Source organism: Euleptes europaea, chromosome 1, assembly GCF_029931775.1.
Source record: "Euleptes europaea isolate rEulEur1 chromosome 1, rEulEur1.hap1, whole genome shotgun sequence".
NCBI classification, from domain to species: Eukaryota; Metazoa; Chordata; class Lepidosauria; order Squamata; family Sphaerodactylidae; genus Euleptes; species Euleptes europaea.
Genome location: NC_079312.1, coordinates 3,516,234 through 3,539,201, shown reverse-complemented (window position 1 = coordinate 3,539,201; position 22,968 = coordinate 3,516,234). Strand labels below are relative to the sequence as shown.

The 22,968-nt window shown below is 50.2% G+C and overlaps 1 pseudogene; it reads left to right on the top strand.

Moving 5' to 3' along the window:
- The first annotated feature begins 1,041 nt into the window (after positions 1–1,041).
- On the top strand, positions 1,042–22,384 carry LOC130493445 (zinc finger protein 709-like; annotated as a pseudogene).
- Positions 22,385–22,968: the final 584 nt, after the last annotated feature.

Below are 22,968 nucleotides of genomic sequence, written 5' to 3'. Positions count from 1 at the left end.
ACCTGGAGTGATTCAATAATGAGTGCCCATGAGGATCCGTCATGCGGCACCACAAAGCAGTGGATCCATGGTTGTTGTTTTTACTCTGGGAGTATAGACTTAATATTTGATTTGATAGCAAGTTTGGGGAGACCCAATGCAAGTTTGGGGTGACCCAGTGTATCTCCATTCCCTTTTGTTTTCCTTCTGGCACAGTTGCTATCTGTCCCCCTTTCCCTCCCCCGCCCTCTCGCCCAGCAGGGAGAATCCTCTCTTCACAGCCAAGTGACTAAAGGGATCTGTTCACAGTCGGAGGCGACCCAATAGAAGGGGAAAGAAATGGAGGAGCAGGACCCAGAAGGACCTGGACCTGGCAAGAGTGCAAGGAAAGGCCCCCATCCTGACCAAGCTGTGAGTGGCATTGAATCCTGGGAAAGAGCTGTGCCAGAGATCTGGGATCAGGAGCCCCTGAACTCAGAAGTACATTGCCGACCCTTCTGGCAGTTCCGCTTCTGTGAGGCCGATGGGCCCCGGGAGGTTTGCAGCCATCTCCATGGACTTTGCAAGGAATGGCTGAAGCCAGAGAAACACACCAAGAAGCAGATCCTGGACCTGGTGATCCTGGAGCAGTTCCTGACCATCCTGCCCCATGAAATGCAGTGCTGGGTCAGAGGATGTGGGCCAGAGACCAGTTCCCAGGCGGTGGCCCTGGCTGAAGGCTTCCTCCTGAGTCAGGCAGAGGAGAAGAGGCAGGCAGAACAGGTGAGGGCTTTTCTTTCCAGGTATTCGAATTCAAGCAACAATATATGGCATTATCCGTGTCTGATGTTTGCCCAAGGGTTAATCATCCAAATGGGAGGTTGAACAACCTACTTCAGCAGGCCACTTCTTCTGGGGAATTTCTTGTCCCTCCAGATAATACCCCAGGGTCGGAACAAAACCCTAGGTGCAGAGTAAGGGAGTGGGTTCCTTGGTGTCTTCCATTCCATCTCTTACCCATCTGCCTCGCTGCTGTTTCAGAGTTGGGGTCCATCCGTGAAGATGGAAGCTAAGTTCTGTGAGATGGAAAGAGCTCCTTCGGAGGAAGGGCAGCCGGCCCGAGTCCAAGAGCGCGCCCAAGGTGCCCTCTCCTGTGGTAAGGACTCATTGTGCCTGGATGGGATTGGGGCACCCAGTTAATTTGATGGGTAGAGAGTTCTAGTCAGGGGAAAAAACCAAATGCTTCTTCACCCAACTTGTGGCCCTCAGTGTTCACTAATTGTCACTCCTCTAAAAGGGGATTAGACAAATTCATGGAGCAATTCCTCATATTGATTACAATATTCATATCCCACCTTTTTCCCATTAGAGGGACTCAACATGGCTTAGAAGAAAAGCCATATGAATCTTGGCAGAGCTCTTCAATCTTGCAAATAAACGGAGCCTGCACGTTCTGGGCAGTATAGCTCTGGCTGAAAACCCGGATGTGACATTAATGGATCCGTAGATGCTCCGGACCCTCACTGATATTACCCTGGGTTTCCAGAGGTGCTCAATTCACATCTGGGTTTTTTGGCCAGAAGTGCTGGCAAGGTGCCTCTCTTTTTCTCCCATCTCCCTCTTTTTCACCTCCCTTTTTTTCTCCCACCAGCCTGGACTCAAGGGCATGTGCGAGGGCCCAGCTGGTGGGAGAATAGCCTGCCTGGGCCTCTGGTCTGATCCAGCAGAGATGCTGTCACATTTCTGAGCTCCAAAGTTCATGGGACAAGTTTCAAGTATGACAGAAGTCTGACATGGGTCAGCAGCATTTAAAGCCCCCCTGAGGCTCATGGGTACCTTGTGCTTCTCTTCCGCCTCTCCCACAACTTACTACAAAGTGTAACCATTTTTTTTAGTGTACATATGGCAAGGTTTCACACCCTGGGAACGGGGAGGCATAAAGCACGCTTCACAGAAGAAAACCAAACACGATGTCAAGGCTAATACCCTTTCTTCCGCTTTTCTCTCCCTCGCAGGTAGCGAAGAGAAAGTGTTCATCCATTCTCTTTGCAGAGGTGTGGAAACTGCTGCTGTACCTCCAGTCCAGGTAGGGGAGATGAGCAGGGGGCAGCCTTGGTCTCAAATCCGTTCTCGGGGGGCTTTCCTCCTGCAGTTCTGGTTAAGGGGCCCAGGCAAGAGGCTCTGAATGCCACTCCTTTTACACACGCCTTCCCAGAATGCCCCCTTCCAGAGTTTCACCTCTGCCTGGAATGATCTCTATGATAAGGAATCTCCTTTTCCTTTCAGTCTCCAGTTTCCTTTGAGGAGGTGTCTGTGCATTTCACTGTGGCAGAGTGGGCCCTGCTGGATCCAGACCAAAGAGATCTCTACAAGGAGGTCATGCTGGAGAACTATGGGAGCGTGGCCTCTCTGGGTAAGGTGCCAAAGGTGCAAATTGCTGCCATTGGGATTTTATCATTGGCCCGATATGTGAATCAACATCTTGAACAGCAGTGCACTGTTTTGAGACCTGCCCTGTTACTTGATTCCCTTTGGGAGCCTCGAGGTGGTGGGGTGGCAGCGAAAGCGATATTCATCATGACCGGGTAGCATGACCCAAGTAGCAACAGGGGCAACAGAGGCCTGTGTTGTGGCCATTGCTCAAGCCAGTGAGGGTGTCCTGGCCTGAGGTCAATGCAGGACTGAGAGGCCCTCATGAAGCTCCATCCTAATTTTTCAGTTGCCAAGCATTACAAGACACTTGTCCCCCAGATGGGATTACCGTCATCCCCTCTGACTCTGATCTAGAATTGATTCGTTCCCCTTACACTGGTTGGGATTGTGGACTCTAACCTTTACCAGGTTTCCATTCTTCCAGAAAAAAAGTTTCGTCTTCCTTGGATTTCTTTTCCTTCCCCATATAAGAGCGATCACTTTCTCTCCCTCTCTGTCTCTCTCTCTAACTTCTTGTGGAGAGCCAGCGGGCTGTAGTGGTTAAGGGTGGCGGACTCTAGTCTGGAGAGAGAGGTTTGATTTCCCACTGTTCCATATGAAGCCAGGTGGGTGACTTTGGGACAGTCACTATTCCCTCAGGACTCTCTAAGCCCCACCTCCCCCGCAAGGTGTCTGTTGTGGGGGGGATAGGGAAAGTTATTGTAATCCACTTTGAGACTCGTTAGGTAGAGAAAATCAGGATATGAAAACCTTCTTTTCTCCTTGTCTTCTATTTAATCATAAATAGCAGAGATTCAAAACAGCTGCATGACAAGTCAACTGTGAACAGCAGGGGGACAATTCTTGGCCACTTTAAGGGGGAAAAGGACATATGAGGAGTCGGGAGAGGGGAGGGGAGGCAGAATATAAAAACTGCTGACCTGGGAGGTCTGGCTGGAGATAAGGTGTGACCAACAGTTCTGGTGGGGTAGAAAGAAGGTGATCATTGGCACGGGGGGGGGGGGAATGAAGGTCTGATAAAGGAAATGCACACCCATTAGTGAGCAGTGCCTGATGGGTGGCTTGCCTTCTTGTGTAGGTACTGGCTTGACCTCTCTTTATTCCAACAGCAAATGTAGATGAGCTTCCTGAGGGATACCAGGGGTTCTCTTTGGGAAAAAACAAGAATCAAGGTTCCAAAGGAAACTTCGAGGATGGACCACAGAGGCAGGAGGGAAGCCATGCAAAGGGGAGGGATAGGCCCATTCCATCCCAAAAAGGGAACTTCCATGAAATTCCAATCCAAGAAGGAAGGTCAACCAAAACAAGAAAGAAAACAGAGTTTCACTTACCTGTAACTGTTGTTCATCTGATGGATCTTCTATGCAGTAACACATTGGGACTGCACAGGCGCAGGCCAGCCACGGATAAAAATTGTTAGCTTCTAGCAAATTCCAAAGAGAGTGCTCCCCCTCCCCTTGGGGCATGCAATCTCCCCGCCCCTCGGTCACATGACCCAAGGAGGACGGAGCACTCTTCCCTCCAGTTCTCCAACCTGCCGCCACAGAACTATCCACTCATACTAGCAGAACGGTCCCACAGCGGGGAAGGAGGGAGGGAGGGAATGTGTTACTGCATAGAAGATCCATCAGATGAACAACAGTTACAGGTAAGTGAAACTCTGTTTTTCATCTGAATGGCTTCTATGCAGTCCCACATTGGGAGAGTAGCGAGCTCGCTTACCAGGATGGTGGGTGTGGGACATCACCAGAATAAGGACTGCAACACTGCACGTCCCACTGCTACATCTCTTGCTGAATCCACATCCACAGCATAGTGTTTCATGAACGTAGAGGGAGTGGACCATGTAGCAGCTTTACAGATGTCCCGGATATCTACTCTCGATGAAAAGGCTGTAGAGGCCGCATACGCCCTGGTAGAATGAGCCTTGATCATAGGAGGACATACTCGATGAGCAAGGTCGTAAGCCAACTTAATGGCCGATGTGATCTACCTTGAAAGGGTCTGGGGAGAGGCTCGTTGTCCTTTATGTTTTCCTCCGAAGCAAACGAAGAGGTTATCTTCACTAGGAAAGGCTTCGGTTCGTTTAATAAAGAAAAGGAGAGCTCTCCTGACGTCGAGGGAATGTAGTGCTTTATCAGCGTCGGAATATGGGTTAGGGAAAAAAAACAGGGAGGACAATGTCTTGTGAAAGGTGAAAGGCTGAGACTACCTTGGGGAGAAAGGATATCTGTGGTCTAAGAACTACCCTATTTGGGTGGAATATAGTGTATGGTGGAGAATGGGATAATGCCGACAAATCACTCACTCTCCTTGCTGAGGTAATTGCAACCAGGAAGGTCGTCTTAAACGACAGGAGGGCCAAGTTACAGGTGGCCAGGAGTTCAAAAGGAGGGTTCATCAATTGGGAAAGCACTAAAGAGAGACTCCACTGAGGAAATGGTTGGGCGATCGATGGGTACAAGTTATTCAGTCCCCTGAAAAAAATTTTGGAAAGTGGGTGAGAAAAAACTGAAAAGGAGTCAATATCTGGGTGAAATGCCGAAATTGCGGCCAAATAAACTTTAATTGAGGAATTAGATAATCCTTCATCTTTAAGGAACAGTAAATATTCAAACACAACAGACAAAGGGCAGGAAAAAGGTGAAACATTCTTGCCCGTAGCCCAATCAGAGAAATGCTTCCACTTTGCATCATAGGAGCGACGTGTGGAGTTCTTAAGTGAGTGAAGGAGGACCCTGGCTACTCTGTCTGACCATAGGCCTGAGGCATAACCCTTCAGGCGGCCAACTGAAGGTCGGGAAGTGCGTGGGAGGGATCTTTCAGGAGAATGAGGAAGTTCTCTCTCGCAAGTGACTTGAGCACTGCAAACCACGACCTCCTGGGCCAAAAAGGGGTGATAAGTATGGCATTTGTGTTGTCCTGAATCATTTTGGCAAGGACCTTCTGGAGGAGAGGGAATGGAGGAAAAAGGTAGAAGAGGGTTCCCTTCCAGGGTATCTGGAAGGCATCCCCCATGGAGCCCGGACTGGCTCCCACCATCGAGTAAAACGTAGGGCACACTGCATTGTGTTGTGTAGCGAATAGGTCTATTTGTGGAAAACCCCACAGCTGGAAAATGTGGCTTCGGCACTCGTCGTTCAGTGTAATCTCGTGAACCTGGTTGGGAAGGCGACTCAGAGCATCGGCTAAGGTATTGCACTTGCCCACAATGTGGATTGCTAGGAGAGTGGTGTCATGATGAATGGCCCACTCCCAAATGTTGCTGGCCTCCTTGGAGAGCGAAACGGACCTTGTGCCGCCCTGCTTGTTTAGGTAGTACAGGGCAGTGGAGCTGTCTGTGGCGATTTGAACGTGCCGTCCGCTCAGGTACCCTGCAAACGAAGACAGAGTGAGACAAATGGCACGTAGTTCGAGTAAATTAATATGTAGGCAAGACTCTGAAGGAGACCAAACCCCTTGTGCCGTAAGGTGATCACAGTGGGCCCCCCAGCCCGAAAGGGAAGAATCAGTAAATAAAAACCTGTCGGGGGACGGTCTGAGAAAAGGTACCCCCGATAAAACATTAACATCAAGCGTCCACCATTGTAACGAAGATAACACGTATCTGGGAATAGACAAACGTTTAAATTGGGGGTCCACATTAAGCCTGAAGGCTCTAAGAAACCAATTCTGGAGTGGACACATCCAAAGACATGCCCACTCTACCACTGCCGTGGTGGAGGCCATGAGGCCTAGTAACTTTTGGATTTTATGTGCTGTCTGAAACCTTTTATTAACAAATCTATTAACCAATTTTCTAATAGCATAGGCTCTCGGCAAGGGCAGGAAAGCCCGAGCCGATTGGGCATCCAGGTAAGCTCCAATGAATGTTTGGGCTTGCGCAGGAATCAGATGAGATTTTTCGAAATTAACCAAAAGGCCCAAATCATAGTTGAAAGGATCAAGTCAACTTGTGTGGACAGGTCTGACTGCGAGTGAGCTACCACCAACCAATCATCAAGGTAGGGGAATATAATACATCCTTTGAGGGCAAGGTGAGCTACTACAATGGCAAGACACTTAGTGAAGGTCCTAGGGGCAATTGACAGCCCGAACGGCAACACATTATATTGGTAACTCTTGCCATTACACCAGAAACGTAAGTATTGGCGAAATCTTCGTGAATCGATATATGGAAGTAAGCGTCACGGAGGTCCAACACTACAAACCCCATGAGAGCATCGAGGAAAGGGAGCACCTCAGGGAGGGTAAGCATGTGGAATTTCCTGGTCCTGACAAAGGTATTAAGGTCTTGGAGATCCAGGATAGGGCGTTTCTCTCCGCCTTTCTTATCCACTAGAAAAAAGTGGGAATAAAACCCACAACCCTGATCTGAGGGCAAAACCTCAGAAATAGCTCCCTTGGACAGCAAAACGTGGGCCTCCTCAAGTAGGAGGTCAGAATCATGGGTAACAGAGTGGCCGATAGGTCTAAAAGGAGGTAGTGTATGGAACTCAATGAAGTAACCGAACTTTATTATTTTAAGAACCCAAACATCAGTTGTGATTAACGACCACGCAGTTGGAACAGTGACAACCGGTCATGAAAATTAACAGACACGTCTAGTCATGTTTGTTTCGCCCTTGAAAAAGTACCCGGAGATCCCCTCTGACCCCTACGAGCCCTGCTTTTGTTGGGGAACTTCCTGTCCTGTCGTGGGTGAGGAAAGGACGGACGGAAGGGAGGCTGATAGAGAGGGGCCTGAAACCTATAGGGGCGGGTAGGTTGAGAAGTTTGGCGGCCAAAGTAACGCCTCTTATTATCAGAGGTCTGACGGGTGATCCCTAGGGATTTAGCGTTCGTCTTGTTTTTCTTCAGACGATCTAAAAAGGTGTCTGTTTGATCAGCGCTGTCCCCTCGAAAGAAAGGTCTTCTATGCGAACCTTGGTGTCATGGGGGAGAGCAGACTGGCGTAGCCAGGCATGCCTGCGGATAACTATAGCAGAAGCTATGGCTTTGCTGGATGAGTCCATGACATGTCGGGCAGCCGCTAACTGCTGTCTCGCGAGAGACATACCCTCTGATTGAACGGCTAGGGCAGAAGGCCGCTGGTCATCAGGAATAAGGGCAATCTGAGGAGAAATGCGATCCCAAAGTGAAAACTGATATCTAGCCCTCATGGCCATGAAATTTGAAATGCGGACACTAACCACGGTAAAAGAGTACACTTTCCTGGCTAAAGTGTCTAACTTACTGCCCTCTGGGTCTCGTAGGGAGGTATGATCCCCAGACCTGAACTTCCCAGGTAAAGCTTCCACTATGATTGAATTAGGGGGGGGGGATGCTGGTATAGGAACTCCCCACCTTCTTTGCATATTTTATACAGGTTTTCTATGCGTTTAGTGAAAGAAGGGACTGAGGCTGGCTTAGCCCAGTTAACATGGAGAATTTCTAAAAGACTCTTTAGGATTGGAAATACTGCATGGCCCACATCGGGATTATGCAGTATATCCATGACATCGTCAATGGGACCAGAGTCCTCTGGTTTAACCTCTATCTTGAGAGCCTTTGCCATACAGATCAACTGCTCCGAATAGAGACGTACATCTCCAGAGGAAGATATCGGTTTGGAGTCCCCAACAGTGGCCTCCGGCGAGGGTAGAGATGTGCGGGACTCATCTTCCTCCTCGAAAGCAGGTGAGAGGGAGGGATCATAATCAGGGTCATAATCGGAGTGATAGTCATCTCCCAAAGAAATAGGGGATCTGGATGAGGGGTCTCCAACAGGAGAACGGAAACAGGAATGGGGATGACTGTGACGAGCAACTGGCGACCCCGAATCAAGCGAAGGCGTAATATACCAGTCACGATGGGGCCAGCTCCGTTGTGTGTAGCGGTCGCTACGGTGAGACCGACTCCGTCGATCAGAACGGCTGTGATGTCCGGAACTACTCCGATGTCCGGAACGACTCAGAGGACTGGAACGACTCCGACGTCCGGAATGACTCCGACGTCCGGAATGACTCCGACGTCCGGAAAGGCTTCGATGGCTCGAACGGCTTCGATGGCTCGAACGGCTCTGGTGAACGGAACGACTCCGACGGGTGGAATGCCTCCGATGGGTGGAACGACTCCGACGGGTGGAACGACTCCGACAGGTGGAGCGACTTCGTCCGACTGAACAACTGCGGCTTGAACGCCCACTACGAGCCAAAGACCGTTGATTTGAACAGCGTCAAGAGGGACGTCTCGCTGGCCCCTGGGCCTCCTTCTCACCTATCTGGGCGGCGCCATCTTGGGATTGCTGCAGGCCTGAAGCGGGTCCTTGCACTAGGGGCACTTGTGGCACATCCTTGTAGAGACAAAGGAGGTGCTCCTTAAATTCTGCCGAAACCTCCTGGGCCCTGCTTGGGTCTGGAGCCGAGGGGGTTGCCAGGGGATGAGGAGGTGAGTCCTCAACAGTGATGACCGGCAGTGCAGACCCATCGAGGGATTGCGGAGCCGCTTCCATTTGGGGTTGCGTCCGCGATGGCATCGAGAGGACCCAGGTGACTTCAAGGAGGAGCGGCGTCAGCTGGCTCTCGACGGCTCCGAAGGAGATCGAGGTCGAGGAGACTTGGGCGGTCTGGATGGCAAAGGACCCCTAGGGGATCTGGAGCGGGAAGCACGCTTCAACGGATCGCGACTGCGGCCATCTTGTGAGCCTGGGGCTATAAACTTAGCCGGCCGCAAAACCACTGACGATGGTTTCTTCGGGGTAAGAACCCCGCTGGACTTCCCAACCGGGGCCCCTTGAGTGGATTTAGCCTTACCGGGTGGGAGGGCAGACGATTCCTGCCGAGGTCGAAGCGATTCCTTATACAGATGAGAGGTTAAACGAATAGAACGATCCCTGAGAGCTTTGGCTGTAAGTTTGCCACAGCTCCTACAAGAAGAGGAAACGTGGGTTTCTCCCAGGCAACGGAGGCATTCCTTGTGAGGATCAGTTTTTGCCACCTTCGCCCCGCAAGAAGAGCACTTCTCGAATGGTGGAACCTTCTTAGGCTCCATTGCTAGGAACGAAGCTAATGTCAGGTTGCTATCTCGGTTTCGTTATTGCCTCTGTCTCTGCGCTGTACTGTCTAGCCCTCAAGGTCACATACCTTGAGAACTCAGGAGCTGGGAACTCAGCTCCTGGGAAACTGTGTTCAGCCTATGCTTGTAATCTCCCGCCTTTTCTGCTTTATATTATCTCCCAGCTAGTGAGTCTCTCATAGCTGTCATTTTATTCGTTTGCACTGTATGCCTATTTGACCAGTAAAAGCCATCTGTTTGGACTCTATATGACTTTGTGGTGATTTCTGGTTCTGTGGGACAAGGGCTGACATTATGACAGCTATCTCTTCACCATTCTACTAGCCAGGCTGGAGCCCAGGAGGGTTCGCCTGCCACTTGGATGGGAGCTGCGCAGCTCTCCAGGTGATCTACTACCCTGGAGCCCTTCTCTGAGGATCCTACTCTGTTACAGGACATAATCGCTGAACTTTTTCGGACTACCCTAGAGGTTTGCCGCTTGCGGGAACTGGTGCAGACCCAGTGGCAGTCTCTCAAGGGGGTTCTCTGGATGTTAACTTCGGAGGGTACTAATACTCGTTTGGACCTTCAGGATTTTGATCAATTACTGGATGATGCCCGGTTGGCAACCGAGGATTTACAAGTACTGACCGGACTTTTGGACAATCTCATCTCTCGGGAGTCTCTCCCATCCAGGAGAGCTACGATGGCAGGAGCCGCGCCGGCAGGTTCTTCCCTGGTACCTAATGCAGCCGATTGTCAGGCTGAAGCCAAGCGGCTTGCCGTTCACACGGCTCTCCTCCTTGTGGACTGTAAAAAGGACACCCCGGTGGCCACCTTGGCCCAACTTTTGACTTCAACATTCGAGGCAGACGCGCCCGCAATTGCAGTTCGGCTACAGCCACTACTGGGCGGGGAACCTGATCCCATACTTACACTCCTGGAAGCGGAGCTATTGCCGCGCGTTACTGCAGCTATAGCCCAGAGACTTGAGGATGCCAAGGTCCTTGCGGAAAAGGACGCTGCTGCAGCAGCTAAGGCGGAGGCCGAGGCTCAGGCTGCCAGGGCTAGGGAACGGGCACTAATGGACACCCGTCCTAAAGACAGAACAGGGGGCCCGTTAGGTCTCTCTTTTTCCCCAATTTTTGCTCCGTCGCGCACAACCCAACGCGCACGCCGTCTTGCTGACCGACGTCAGGACCCAGAGGAGTCTGAGGAAGAGAACCTTTACGAAGACACCTCTCAATGGGCCACGAGTTTTCGGACAAGTAAACCTCAACGCACTGGCGGCCCAGGTGAGGACGTTTACCTCTTACGTGCCCAAAACCGGGAGCTCTCCGACCGTGTCGATCAGCTCCAAGAACTAATGGAGCGTATGCTTCAGGACAATAGACAGTTACAACAAGCTCTCTTGGTCCAGGTGCAGCCCGCTCCTCTCCCGGGGCCAGGGGTTCCCGGCCAGCCACCCGCTAATGTGCCTGTTCTGCCTCCACCTCCCGGAGCTCCCGTTGTACCGCCACCCGGACCGCCTGTTCAACCAGTTCAGCCTGCACCCGGGCCTTGGAAGCAACTCAAATTGAGAACTACTTATGACGGGTCCCTTGAGACTCTACCTTGTTTTTTGCATCAAGTGGACAGCTATATGCGGGAACAAGGACAATTATTCCCCACAGAGGATAGCAGGGTGCGCTACGTGGCTTCCCTTCTAACGGGTAAAGCAGCAGAATGGATGGTCCTCCAATTCGACACCCGTTCCCGCTCTATCCGCACCCTCAACAACTTTATGACTGCTTTGCGAAGGAGGTTTGAGGACCCCTTTCTGGGGGAACGAGCCAAAGCGGAACTGTTACAACTCAGGCAAGGCTCCACTCCGGTTCGAGAGTTTGCCGATGAGTTTCAGAGACTGGCAAGTAAAATTGTGGGTTGGCCCGAGGCCACCCTAATTCACCATTTCAGGGAATCCCTACACCCTGATATTCTGAACTGGTCATACATGCGAGGGGATCCTGATACTCTTGAGGGATGGATCCTATTAGCCTAGGAAGTGGAAAGCCGCCGACGCTATATTTCCCTTGTCCGCCAAAAGCACAGGGAAAAGGGCACCCAGAAGCCTCAGCCCAAGGCGCCACCACCCATTCCACGAAATCCCGCACGCTCGCCCCAGGAACGGGAAGACCGATTTCTGAGGGGGGCCTGTCTTAACTGCGGAGGAATGGGTCACTTTGCAGCGGCCTGCCCGTATCGCCCGGAAGCATCTCGCCCCAGCACGACAACCCGAGCCAGAGGTCGTCCACCACGCAGAGGCACCGCGGCCACCCGCAGCGCAGCGCCGGGAAGACCCACACCCTCTGCACTTCACGCTGGAGACCAGACCTCCCTGCCTGCTACTGACGACCCTGCCGGGTCTCGGATTACAAGTGCCCCGTTGGGGGACAATCCTTCCTCGGATGAAGGAGACCCATGGAATTCTCCAGCCTTAAACCTAGAATCTCCCCTCGACTTGTCAAAAAACGGCTTCGGTCTGTGGTGAATGGAGCGTCTCCACAGACCTCTGCAGATTCCCCTGCTAAACCGAATGCTCCCACTAAAATCAAGGACGTGGACACCACTGTCTACGTGGACGCAGTTCTACAACACCATAAAGGTGGTCCCCAATTGCTCGTCAAAGCACTCATTGACTCCGGTTGTTGTCGCACTCTCATAAACGAGGCCACTTTTGCTGCTCTCAAAGCCGAATCTGAGGCTTTGCCAAACCCTGTCCAATTTGCCCAAATGGACGGGAGCGATTTCCAGGGGGGTCCAGTTGATCACCGAACCGTAGGGATAGCGATGGGAATTGGTTCCCACTGGGAACAAATAGACTTTACTATAGCCCCTATTCGATTCGAAGTGGTCTTGGGAATTAACTGGATTAAAGGACATAGCCCCAGTATTGATTGGGAAACAAACACTATCTCCTTCGCTAGTCCCACCTGTGACCAGCATCGGCAGAACTTTGCTCTGCTATATCCGCCCGTTCCAGCATTAACCTCTACTGCCCCAGCACCACCGGTTCTACCTGCTGTGTACCGGGACTTTGAAGATGTCTTCGACCTTAGGGAATGTGATGCCTTACCCCTCCACCGGGCCTCAGACTGTGCGATTGAAGTGGTAAAGGACTGCACATTAACCAAGAGTAAGATTTACCCTATGAGCGCTTCCGAGCGCACTGTCCTCCGGGACTTTTTGGACAAAAACCTCGCCAGAGGGTTCATTCGCCCTTCGAATGCCCCAAACTCGGCCCCCGCGTTTTTCGTCCGGAAAAAAGAGGGCGACCTTTGCCTGTGCATTGACTTCAGAAAGCTCAATGCGGTTACCCAGACCAACGCCTATCCTATCCCATTAATATCGGATATTTTGGGACAATTACAGGAAGGCCGTGTGTTCTCTAAGTTAGACTTGGTGGAAGCCTACTACCGAGTCCGTATCCGTGAAGGGGATGAGCACCTCACTGCCTTCTCTAGCTGTTTCGGAATGTATGAATTCCTTGTAATGCCGTTCGGATTAAAAGGGGCCCCGGGGGTCTTCATGCAACTCATCAATGAAATCCTACATGACCTTCTATATCGTGGGGTGGTGGTCTATTTGGATGACATTCTCATTTATTCGAAAACTATGAACGAGCATGTAGCTCTGGTCCGGGAAGTTCTGCAACGCCTGCGTGACCATCAACTTTTCGCAAAACTAGCTAAATGCGAATTTCATCAAAGCAAACTCACGTTTTTGGGATACATCATCTCCCACCAAGGTCTTCGCATGGACCCCGCCAAAGTCCAAGCCGTCCTCGATTGGACTCCCCCCACCAACCGTAAGCAAGTACAGCAATTTCTAGGATTTGCAAACTTCTATCGGGGATTCATCCCTAACTTCGCCCAGGTGGCTCTACCCATTACGGACCTACTGAAAACTAAGGGAAAAGTCAGCTCGGCTGCCTTGCCCTCCGCAAAAATCCTGTGGACTGAGCAATGCCAGGCCGCTTTTCTAGCCCTCAAACGCCTCTTCACTTCGGAGCCGGTGCTACGGCACCCAGACCCAAATCAAATGTTCATAGTGCAAGTCGATGCTTCCGATGTAGCCATGGGAGGGGCCCTCCTCCAGCAAGGACCGGATGGTCTTCTTCACCCTTGCGCTTACTTTTCAAAAAAATTTGCACACGCTCAATTAAACTGGCCCATCTGGGAGAAAGAGGCCTCAGCGGTTCATCATGCACTGACTCTGTGGCGGCAATTCTTGGAAGGGTCTAAAGTCCCCTTTGAGGTTTGGACCGATCACAAAAATCTAGCTGCCCTCACGGGGTCCCATAAACTGTCGGCGAAACAACAACGGTGGGCGGAGTTCTTTGCTCAGTTCCGTTTCACCCTGAAGCACGTCCCTGGGAAGCAGAACGTTCTCGCGGATGCCCTCTCCCGTTTACCACAATATCCGGTAAAACTCGATAGACCCACCAACTCTCTGTTCACTCCTATGCAACGTGGGGTCCTACCCGTGCTGGCTGTGCAAACTTGATCCCAGCATCAGCACGCCGTACCCAACTTACAAGCTCCGCCAGCCCAACCGGCTGCCCAGCCGCCACCGCAACAGACCAGCGTTCCCGCCCTTCCTACCCCTCCGGCCGCCCAGCCGCCTGCAGTCTGCGCGCCGCCGCACGTAAGCACTAGCCCCATAACTGTTTCTAAGATCACCATGACCGACGGGGGGGCCCCCTCCAAAATCCCCATCTCCGAGTCCTTTTTAAATGTCCTTCGGGACCAGTGCCTTTTAGAACGCTCCGCTCATACCCTACCTCCTGGAGTTTTGGAACAGGGAGGGTCCTGGTACAAAGACTCGAAATTGTATGTACCCAAAGCTCTCCGGAAGGACGTTTTGCATTTAGCTCATGGAGCCAAAACATCTGGGCACTTTGGGTTTCTGAAAACCCTTCACTTATTGCGCAGACAGTTCTGGTGGGGGGGAATGCGTTCCGACATCGACTCTTTCATCCGCAGCTGTCCCGTTTGTGCCGCTGCGAAACGATCGCAGGGCAAACCCCCGGGACTGCTACAACCTCTTGCAACGCCCAGCAAACCTTGGGAAGTGATTGCTATGGACTTTATGACTGATCTCCCTCTCAGTGGGGGTAAAACTGTGTTGTGGGTTGTTACTGATTTGTTTTCTAAACAAATACATTTGATTCCATGCGCAGGGATCCCCTCTGCTCAGAAACTGGCCCGCCTCTTCGTGACGCATATCTTTCGTTTACATTCGTTTCCGCGTAAGATAATTTGTGACCGCGGAAGTGGTTTCGTTTCTAAATTTTGGAAAGCTTTCCTCAAGTTGGTGGGAGTGGAACAAGGGTTGTCTAGTGCATACCATCCCCAAACTGATGGTCAAACTGAACGTGTCAATGCTGTACTTGAATGTTATTTATGCTGTTATGTTAACTACCACCAGGATGACTGGGTGGACCTGTTACCTTTAGCAGAATATGCCTACAATAATGCCGTGCATCAATCCACAGGTTTTAGCCCATTTTTTGCTGTGTATGGACAAGATTTCAGTCCTATTGCTCCTGCAGATGATGTAGAGGGGGAGGGGAGCCCCGACATTGCCTCCTGGGCGCACGCCCTCCGTACCACTTGGCCCTGGCTCATTAGCAACCTCGACCGGGCCAAGCTTAAATACAAAGCACAAGCGGACAAACATCGCTCCCCCGGGGGTGATCTACAAGTGGGTGCTTTGGTTTACCTTTCTACCAAAAATCTCCGTTCTACCCGTCCGTGCCATAAGCTCAATGCTAAATTCATTGGCCCTTTCCCCATCACCCGGGTCATCAACCCTGTCACGGTGGAACTGGCTCTCCCCAAATCCTTGAGGCGTGTGCATCCTGTTTTCCACATTAGCCTCCTCAAACCCCATGTTGCCTCTCCACAGTGGCATCCGGATCCACCTCCTGCGCAACCCATCATGGTGGGGGGGGAGGAGCACTTCGAAGTCTCCAAGATCCTTGACTCCCGTATTCACCATGGCAACCTACAGTATTTAGTCCGTTGGAAACATTTCCCCCCTGCCTATGACGAATGGGTGCGTGCACGGGATGTCTCCGCCCCCGACCTCGTCAACGCCTTTCACATTACTTACCCGGATAAGCCAGCCCCCTTGCGCACTGGGAGGGGGCCTTGAGGGGAGCAGAATGTCAGGTTGCTATCTCGGTTTCGTTATTGCCTCTGTCTCTGCGCTGTACTGTCTAGCCCTCAAGGTCACATACCTTGAGAACTCAGGAGCTGGGAACTCAGCTCCTGGGAAACTGTGTTCAGCCTATGCTTGTAATCTCCCGCCTTTTCTGCTTTATATTATCTCCCAGCTAGTGAGTCTCTCATAGCTGTCATTTTATTCGTTTGCACTGTATGCCTATTTGACCAGTAAAAGCCATCTGTTTGGACTCTATATGACTTTGTGGTGATTTCTGGTTCTGTGGGACAAGGGCTGACAGCTAAGCACGTTCTCTCTCCGTGGCAGCAAAAAGAGAACTGGAGGGAAGAGTGCTCCCTCCTCCTTGGGTCATGTGACCGAGGGGCAGGGAGATTGCATGCCCCAAGGGGAGGGGGAGCACTCTCTTTGGAATTTTCTAGAAGCTAACAATTATCCGTGGCTGGCCTGCGCAATCCCAATGTGGGACTGCATAGAAGCCATTCAGATGAACAAAGGCTTCCATGCTAATCAGAGAATCCGCTCCAGGGAAAACGAAAATGAAAGTTTGGCCGGTGGAAAGACCTTCAGTAAGAACATGAGTGTTATTTCCAAGAGGAAAATTCCCTCAGGAGAGAAACCATACGATTGTGAGGAATGTGGAGAGACCTTCCGTTGGAAATCAGCCCTTTCTTCACATCAAAGAATTCACTCAGGTGAGGAGCTGACTAAATCATTAGACTGCAAACCAAGACTTTCATGTCCCTTTAAAGTGCATATTATTGTACCTGTCAATGTAGAGCAGGGAAGAGCCACTGAAATGTTTTGTGTGTGGATGATCAGACCTTATTGTGTGCTTGCTAACAGGATCTCTCTTCATTCCAGCAGGGGAAGCGCATCAGCTATTGCCAGGTAAAGTGAAGAATAAAGATTTGAAAGGAAACTTCAGGAATCAAGGCAAACCTAAGAGGCGGAAAGGAAGTCACACAGCCAAGAAGAGGGACAAACCCATTCCTGGCCAAGGACGGGATTTCCATGAACTAATCCACATGGTGGAGGAAGCATATAAGTGCTTGGAGTGTGGCATGAACTTCTCATATCAAGCCCAATATGATCTCCATTTGCAAATGCACAATGGAAAGAAGACCCATCAATGCTTGAAGTGTGGGAGGAGCTTCCTTTGCAGAGCAGAGCTACTTAGACATCAAAGAACACATAAAGGAGAGAAACTGCATAGCTGCTCAGATTGTGGCAGCATCTTCTCACAGAAATCAGACCTCTGTCAACACCGAAGGATTCATTCAGGAGAGAAGCATATTATCTGCATGGAGAGTGGAAGGATATACTCTTGTGGAAGAAAGTGTAGTGCTCATTTCCCAAAGGGTACTGTAACGAGGACGCACAAATGCTTTCAGTGTGGAAAGTACTTCAAATACAGATCACACCTTCTTGTGCACCAAAGAGTACACACAGGAGAGAAAACTTTTGAATGCTCAGTGTGTGGAAAGAGATTCAGTCGCAGTGGCAATCTTCAAAGGCATCAAAGAACCCACACAGAGGAGAAACCTTTTGAATGCTCAGAGTGTGGAAAGAGATTCAGTTGCAGTGGCAATCTTCAAAGGCATCAAAGAACCCACACAGAGGAGAAACCTTTTGAATGCTCAGAGTGTGGAAAGAGATTCAGTGACAGTGGCCATCTTCATACACATCTAAGAACCCACACAGAGGATAAACCTTTTGAATGCTCAGAGTGTGGAAAGAGATTCAGTCGCAGTGGCACTCTTCAACAGCATCAAAGAACCCACACAGGGGAGAAACCTTTTGAATGCTCAGAGTGTGGAAAGAGATTCAGTCAGAGTGGCAATCTTCATGCGCATCTAAGAACCCACACAGGGGAGAAACCTTTTGAATGCTCAGATTGTGGAAAGAGATTCAGTAAGAGTGGCGGTCTTCAAGAGCATCAAAGAACCCACACAGGGGAGAAACCTTTTGAATGCTCAGAGTGTGGAAAGAGATTCAGTCGCAATGGTGATCTTCAAGAGCATCAAAGAACCCACACAGGGGAGAAACCTTTTGAATGCTCAGAGTGTGGAAAGAGATTCAGTCGCAATGGTGATCTTCAACAGCATCAAAGAACCCACACAGGGGAGAAACCTTTTGAATGCTCAGAGTGTGGAAAGAGATTCAGTCACAGTGGCGGTCTTCAACAGCATCAAAAAACCCACACAGGGGAGAGACCTTTTGAATGCTCAGAGTGTGGAAAGAGATTCAGTCACAGTGGCAGTCTTCAACTGCATCAGAAAACCCACACAGGGGAGAAACCTTTTGAATGCTCAGAGTGTGGAAAGAGATTCAGACACAGTGGCACTCTTCAACAGCATCAAAGAACCCACACAGGGGAGAAACCTTTTGAATGCTCAGAGTGTGGAAATAGATTCAGTCGGAGTGGCAGTCTTCAACAGCATCAAAGAACCCACACGGGGGAGAAACCTTTTGAATGCTCAGAGTGTGGAAAGAGATTCAGTCACAGTGGCAGTCTTCAACAGCATCAAAGAACCCACACAGGGGAGAAACCTTTTGAATGCTCAGAGTGTGGAAAGAGATTCAGTCAGAGTGGCAGTCTTCAACTGCATCAGAAAACCCACACAGGGGAGAAACCTTTTGAATGCTCAGAGTGTGGAAAGAGATTCAGTCGCAGTGGCACTCTTCATAGGCATTTAAGAACCCACACGGGGGAGAAACCTTTTGAATGCTCAGAGTGTGGAAAGATATTCGGATGTAGTGGCACTCTTCATAGGCATTTAAGAACCCACACAGGGGAGAAACCTTTTGAATGCTCAGAGTGTGGAAAGAGATTCAGTTGCAATGGCAATCTTCAAAGGCATCAAAGAACCCACACAGAGGAGAAACCTTGTGAATGCTCAGAGTGTGGAAAGAGATTCAGTTGCAATGGCAATCTTCAAAGGCATCAAAGAACCCACACAGGAGAGAAACCTTTTGAATGCTCAGAGTGTGGAAAGAGATTCAGTCGCAGTGGCACTCTTCATACGCATTTAAGAACCCACACGGGGGATAAACCTTTTGAATGCTCGGAGTGTGGAAAGAGATTCAGTCACAGTGGCAATCTTCATGTGCATCTAAGAACCCACACAGGGGAGAAACCTTTTGAATGCTGAGATTGTGGAAAGAGATACAGTCAGAGAGGTAGTCTTCAACACCATCAAAGAACACACACAAAGGAAAATCGTTTTTGAATCCTTAGTGTAAGTCCCCTGTTTCCTCCTCAGCTGAGACACCCCAATATGAGCTGCCATGTTCTGTCAGTTTTCTTGAAAGGCTCCCCCTTGATCACCTGGGGTACAATATGCGGATCTTTGGAATTTTGAGAGAGTGCATCTGCCTGCCATGTGCAGAGCACATTTCCATCACAGAGCCAGGATGTCAGTAGGGCTCTTATATAAAGCCCCCCCAGCTCTATCACCTGTGAGCAACCATATCTCTACTTCAAGAGAATTTCATCAAAATAATGAGAGACCATTTCCAGTTAATGGGCAATCACCTCTGAGCCATGAAAAGCAGCTTTAACTCCATCAACTCTTACATGCCCGGTGCTTTGAAAACTTCACCACCTTGAATGTCAGGGGTCCTTGCATACATGCTACTCCCTGCAAATCTTTATTGTTCTCGTCTCCAGGTATTATCAGCATACAAGGCTTTAAGTTGTTGTCTCGCTCCCCCATAGGATTTAGTTTGAAGCCCTCCTGATCAGGTTTGCAAGGCTCTCACCAAACACATTTTTCCTACCCTCATGAGGTGTAAACCATCCCCCGACAGAAGAGCTTCTTCTCAAAAGCGTAAGCCATGGTCCAGAAATCCAAACCTTTCTTGACAACACCACCTACGTAGCCAGTCATTAATTTGGAGTATTCGTCTTTCCCTTCCTAAGTCATGCCCTTCAATAGGCAGAACTGACGAAAACACAACCTGCGCCCCCAGGTCCTTCACCTTCTCACCCAGAGCCATGTAGTCTCTTTTAATACGTTCTGGGCTGTGCCGGGCAATATCATTTGTTCTCACATGAACGAGCAATAAAGGGTAATAATCTGTGGGCTTGATGAGTCTTCCTACCCTTCCGTCACATCCTGGATGCGTGCACCCGGTAAACAATTCGGGACAACAAGTCAGGTCGGCATAGTTTAGTCTCTACCCCTCTCAGGAGGGAATCCCTAATTACAAGAACACGCCTCTTCCTAAATTGTGGGGCAGAAGATCGAGTCCTCTCATGCGCAGGACTCCTGAGGAATTTCTTTCACACTTTGGGGGGATAGCCCTTGTTCCAGTGGTCCAGAATCAGTATCTATTGGGAGATCCTGGAACCGATTGCTGAGCAAGAGAGGATCAGGATGTGTCCTGGCTTTCCTACTCCTGTGGGCCACATTCTTCCATGCATCCTCCTCTTGTGTTGTTTGTACCTCCATTTGTTCAGATTCCTTACTCTCCTGCTCCTGTTGCTCGCTAAAAAGAGCTTCATGAGTTCTGTCCATGAACTCTTCACCTTGCTTTTAAAAATGAAGTGTGGACAAGCGTGCCTCAAGACCCTGTATCTTCTCCTCCAGCAGGGCTACCAACTTACACTTGCTGCAAGTGTAATTAATGTTACCCTCAGGTAAAAAGACAAACATGCCACAGACCTTGCATGTTACTGCCTCGGCTCCCTCACTAGCCGCAATGCTGTGATCCATTTCTGAAGTTTCTTTCCTAGGCTACTCTGATAGTTCCCCTGGTAAACCTTCTTTCAAGGCTCCCTCCTTGAGGAAGTAAAACACTCAGCACATACAAAAAAAATAGTACAGAACCCCAGGCCAGACCCCCAGGCTAAGAGCCCCAGGGCAAGTGCCCTGTTTAAATAGTGTCAGCCCCACCCTCAGCAATCAACAGCCATCAATTACCTTCAGCCAGCTACAGCTAGATAAAACAACAGAGAGCCAGCCAGAAACCCCCCTCCAGCAGGCTACAGGCACTCACTCACACACAACAACCTCAACTACTGCTCCCCAGCCACTGAGGAAAACACAAATACAAACTTTACAGTAAAACTTTCACTGACCTTTCTCCCCGGTCATGCAAGCCCATTATGACAATCCATTGTCTGTAAAAGGAAATCCACTAATAATACTCAAAGATATCCCGCGACATTTGATGATGAAAAGAAACATGTACAAAGAGTTGATTATGACGCTTTGGAAGAATGGAATAAGATACCGTTGGATATTCCCACAGGGACTTACCTTTACCTATAAAGAGGTCAGATTCACTGTCATTTCACTGGAAGATATTGGGAAGTTTTTGGGAAGATATAAAAAAGACCTAGTTGTCCTCACTTTAGAACAGAAACAGGAACAAGAAGAGGAAAAAGAAGACCAGTCTCTGAAATCCAGACAAAGACTAGATTAAAAAAAAATGTTAGAAATGGCGGAAAAGGCAAAACTCATGGCAATGATAAATCAAAAAGACAATGCACAGTTTATGGGTGAATGGGAAGCATGGAGGGTTTACTGTGAAACTAAACTTCAACTAGGGAATTTTAAAGGTTACTTATTGATCTAATAGTTTTTCTAAGGATATTTCTGAAAATAACTTTCTATTATTATGTTCAATGTTAAATAACAAAATCTATAATGGTCATAATATACCCTGGTTGTACTAATGAAACGAGTACTTTGGTTTGAGATACTTCGTAATTACAATAACTATATGTGAGCTCCGAGCCTGACAATGCAGCTGGCCTCCAAGGTTGTGTAGCTCGGAGGATTGTTACGTCTACTTGCTCTCCATTTGCGTGATAATTGTAATCTACCATGAGAACCAGGCCTGGCCTGGTATCCAAGTGTGCCTTTGGTTTTCTGTATATGTTCCAGCTTGCCCTTTCCCCTGCCATTAGAGTCCTTGTACCTTCCCTGTAAGTTGCTGCTATTCACCTTTGCTTCCTGAAAAAACCAGCTTCTTAGACTACTCTGTAGGTGATTGGGATTCCCCGGTGAACTCAGCCTTACATTAGGACTCTAATCCAACTTTTTTATTTTAGTTTCTTGTTTTCCCAACGTGAGTGTCTGTGTTCTGGCAGGGACTAGGATGTGATTCAAGCCAAGGAGGGAACCCGTTGGCTTGCCATCCGAGAGGTTCCCCAGCAAGTCGCTGCTCCACTGACCCAACTAGTACCAGGGTAGTGGACATGGTGTCGGCTCTACAGCAGCGCTGCTGCCTCGATAGAGAGTCCCTGCAGTGGAAGGAGGCCTGCCGGCAGCGCAGCCTGGAGAGAGCGAGGAGGAGCAGAAACAGACTGTTGGGTTGATACCACCACGCAGGAGAGTATGTGGCAGTGGGCCCTGGAAACAAGATGTTCCTGGAGGGGCCTGGTCCCGCGCCCTTCTCCCTCCCGATGGAGCGGTTGGAGACAGTGAGCCCAGTTCGACCCTGGTGGCACCAAGAGGCTGAGCAACTTCGAGCAGCAGTAGTGGCCGATGCACGGGCTGCCGAGATGGCAGAAGCATTCACAGCCGCTCAAGTGGAGACCGCGTTGGAAACGCGAGCCGAGGTCCTGGATGTGGGAGAAGAGGCCTGGTCCTTATTCTCGGTGTCCCCTGAACCCCCGTTTTATGAACTCCCGAGCAGTCTCACGGCTCGCTGGCCGCGGCTGGCTAGAGCCGACTGCCCCAGGGACGCAGGATCCCACAGCGGGGGACCACCGGGATAGGAATAGAACTTTTGTGTTTTCGAGGTTGGCGAGATGAAGAAGCTGGGGACGATATGCAACGTCTGCAGTGGCAGAATTGGGACCTCAGTGAACGAATGGCCCAAATGCAAAAACAAATGGATGTCAGGTGTCGGGAGTTGGGACAGTGGCAACGGACTCGACATCTCCCCACTCCTGTGCCCACTCAACCCATTCTAGTACCCATCCAAATGACACCGGGACTATCTAGAAAACCCCAGGGGGGGCCGCCTGGGGGTTTGGGACAGTCGGGGGCCGGCTCCGCCAGCCTTTCCACCGCCCAGAGTACCGGGTCAACCATCAGTACTGCCGCCCGGAGGTGTGGGACCGCGGCCAGCAGCGTCGGGAATACCCATGAAGCCGTGGCCACAACCCCTGCCTCTGCTGTTTACCCCATACGGGGATATGCCAATGACTTTTAATGGGTCTGCGGGGACACTTCCCTGTTTTTTGCATCAAGTGGATAGCTTTATGAGAGAACAAGGACATACCTTCCCCACGGAAGACAGCCAGGTTAGGTTTGTTTCATCCCTCTTGGAAGGCACGGTGGGAGAATGGATGATCCA